The sequence below is a fragment of the Cnephaeus nilssonii genome (genome assembly GCF_951640355.1).
Source record: "Cnephaeus nilssonii genome assembly, chromosome: 12".
Lineage (NCBI taxonomy): Eukaryota > Metazoa > Chordata > Mammalia > Chiroptera > Vespertilionidae > Cnephaeus > Cnephaeus nilssonii.
In genome coordinates this window covers 6,322,964-6,326,487 of record NC_137083.1, presented here as the reverse complement: position 1 = coordinate 6,326,487, position 3,524 = coordinate 6,322,964, and the positions used below count along the sequence as shown (strand labels likewise).

Sequence of the window (3,524 nt, the reverse complement as noted above, 5' to 3'; positions counted from 1 at the left end):
ACTCTCAGTTTAACCAAAAGTATAAATGGATCAGACTGCAAAAGAAAAAGTTTTGAAATGGCCAGAAAAGCAGTAGCCTGGTAATATATATTAAAATTAAAAATGCATATAATCTTTGACCTAACAATTCAACTTAAGGAAACTTTCTTTTAGAAGTATAATACTGCGCCCTAGTCGGTGGGGCTCAATTGTTTGGGCATCATCCTGTGCACTGAAAGGTGGCTGGTTTGATTCCCAGTCAGGGCACATGCCTGGATTGCAGACTCATTCCCTGGTAGGGGGCATGCAGGAGGCGGTTGATCAATGTTTCTCTCTCACATCGACGTTTCTGTCTCTCTCCTTCTCCCTTCCTCTCTCTCTCTAAAAATTAATAATAACTTTAAAAACTACAAATATATATATATATTTTTTTAATTTAAAGACTAACACTAGAATGCAGAGACACATGTCAAAGGGCTTGTTGGCGTGGCTTGTTTGCTTGGTGTCGGCACTGCCAGTAAAGTGTGTTGAATTCATCACACTTCTCAATTCATGGGACCTTAAGTGACATCATCCACACATGGAAGGACCGTGTGTTGTGTTTGGTTTTCTTATTGGTTTGTTTCCTTTAGTTCTCCAATCCTCATTCCCTTCTCCTCTGTCCCCAGTAATGACACACCATGTTATGATAATCCAAGCTCTTAGGAAAAGCGCCTAAATTGCCTCCAGGACCTTTTTACCACAAACAATGCACAGTGGACACCCCCACACTCTTCCTTATAGATCTCTGTGAAGAAATGACAGAGCAAAGGCTGGGGGATGCAGCTAGCTGGGGTTAAAGGGGAATTATTATATATACACACTTATATGAAGAAGACAGTCTGAAAAGGCAATTATTGATTTTTTAAATTTCTACTTATTTTTTGACTGTCCTAAATTGTTTATTAGGTAAGCATTTTACAAACATATTAGCGGTAACGGTGGAGCTGGAGAGAATTGCGCCTTCTCCAAGGTGCAGGGCGAGAACCGCCCATAGCATGGTGGGACTTGTGGCCCTTCCCACGGCCACGGCTCTTGGGCCCACAGATGTCAGCCCTCGCATCTCCCTGTGCTTGTGGACTGGTTTGGTGATCCACTGGGTGTCAGGATTTCTTCGGATAGCTTTATGGAATAGATCAACGAGCATAACCTCAGAGAATTTGACCGTGGAATCTTCACCAACCCAGTAGGAATGCAGGACTCTCAGAGCGCACAGTGGCATCCAGCTCACTCCCCGGCAACAGACTGAAGACGAGCAGACTTTGGCTGGTTAACACCGTTAGGTCACACCCTTAGGAACAGGGCGTTTGCAGCCACCATGGTGCACACGAATCCGACATATGGCATAACCTTGCGTGGCCTAGTATCCCAGCCTGCGCGCTTTGTCGGGCCGGGTGGGGGCCCTGTGGAGCGCAGAGAGCTGGCGGTACTGCCAGCAGCACACCCTGAGAAGGAAGCGCATTACATCAGCCTGCTTCTTCCTCCATCACTCCTGGCGGTACTTGTAAGCGCCCATCTTGGTTTACCAGATGGTTGTGGCCAGACAGGAAGAAAAAAAGCCCATGATTAACTCCTTAATTTCCATCTCAACAAGCTAAAAACAAACAAATAAGGACACAAAATCAGCAAGTCAGACCCAATGAATGAGAAGAGAAGAAATAAAAAAGAGCAAAAATCAACAAAACACAACAAATACAATCTAGGAAATCAAGAAAGGTGGAAGGAGACGCCCAGCATCTCCTGCAGTGGAGGAAGGAGGAGGAAGGAAGCCCTTCAGCAGAGAAGTTTCTCCCCGGAAAACACGCCTCGGGGATACTCAGCAAGGCCTGGGGCGGCCAGGACTGATCCGACCTGGAGAACAGAGAGGGGAATGAGCCACTGGGCTGGCAGGTGTCCCCTGCCTGCTTGTTCACCTTTCATCTCTCAGCTTTCAGTGACAGGCACGGAATGAGACTGGTGTACTAAGAGAGACACAGGGCGGGTCTTACCAAATTGAGCACCATTTCTTTTGAAACGGTCTTGGTTGGGCTAAAGCCAGAGACCCCTCTGGATTTAGAAATGGCTCCAGGCCACACTGTTCTCTTCCCTTCGGCTACTTGAATCATCTAGGAACTCAGCTCTTCATCCACAAAAGAAAACAAAAGGTTTCAGTACCTGAGTTTATGGAAATTTTTAGTCTGCTCAAACAATTCTATTCAGATACCTCCTTAGGAGAGGAAAGGAACACATTTCCCATGAAACTCTTAAAAATTATTCTCTAGTCTCATTAAGAAATATAATGCAAAAATTCATTAAGAACTATGTTCCCTCTTTACACAAGAAGTTACTGTAGAAAATACCATAATAAGAAAGTTGCAAACAAAAGAGAGATGGAGATTACCCTAATATGTATACTTGCAATAAAAACTGAACCAGTCGCTGATTGAAAGTGTAGAGGAAAATGAGTTGTTTTGAAAGATTACACAGACATTATCTCTCATAGAGGTCAACATCATAAAGAGGACATGTTCAAAGTAAGTTGTCTGTACTCAGCCTGACAGTTGGTAGTTTGTCTTAATTACCTTTGAGAATAGAGTTTTAAAGAAAACAATGCCTTTAATGGTTTGTTCTGATCTCGTTTTTTGTTCTGGTCAATATTTCTGTTAATGACTGGGAGGTGGATTGAAATAATATGCTGATCTAATAACCCTGACCAGAGATGATGAGGCGAGGGGTGGGGGAGGGCTCAAAGGTGGCTGCCCCAGCACGAGAAGCAGAGATTGTTAATGGTTCAGAGGGCGGAGCCAGGGTCCCGTATGGACCACCTTGTCAGCCGGGAGCCATCCTCTATCAGCCAGGCACGGGCTTATTTAGTTACAAGGTCAGGGGCAATCCACAATTCTTGCGTGTCATCTGGGACAAGGGAAGCCAGAGCCCCAGGGTATGCTGAGCCCATCATGGACTTGAGCTGCATGGCTCAGGGTTCAGTTCTGGATTCTACTCATGAAATCCTTAATGCAAGTACACTGGTCCCAATTCAGAGGTGGACAACTGGGATGGGTGAGGCATCAACGTATCGTCACTGGGGAGCTAGTGAGGAAACAAATGGCAGAGGAGATGTATGGAAGACATAATGTGTGTCCTCAAATGTTTGAAGGGGATCACACAGTGATAGGACTAGACTGACTGCTGTGCCCGAGGGGCGCTGGCTGCACGTCAGAGCATGGTAGAGCTCTGATCACAGATAGAGGCTGCCTAGTAGGAAGGATGAGCCCACTGCCGAGGGTTCAAACAGAGGAGCATCCGCTAGGGAGGACTGCGGGGCATTCTTGGGTTAGGAATGGCTGGGGGAGGCCGAGGATTAGAAGACTGGCCCAGGCGACCTCTACAGTGACCTCCATACCACAATTCTAGGAGCTCCCAGCGAAGCAGGCTTCCTCTGGTGTCCTCCTCCTTCCTCTCACCGTTCGTACGGCAGTTCCTTTCTCTGTGTGCTGCCTTCTTCAGCGAGTCCACACAAAGAGCTT

General features: G+C 46.3%; 1 pseudogene across 1 annotated transcript; it reads right to left on the bottom strand.

Annotated features, from left to right (window-relative positions):
• Positions 1-947: 947 nt before the first annotated feature.
• LOC307108222 (large ribosomal subunit protein eL15-like) lies at positions 948-1,534 on the bottom strand (annotated as a pseudogene). The gene has a single exon. The product of its transcript is annotated as a large ribosomal subunit protein eL15-like (transcript).
• Between the last annotated feature and the right edge of the window lie 1,990 nt (positions 1,535-3,524).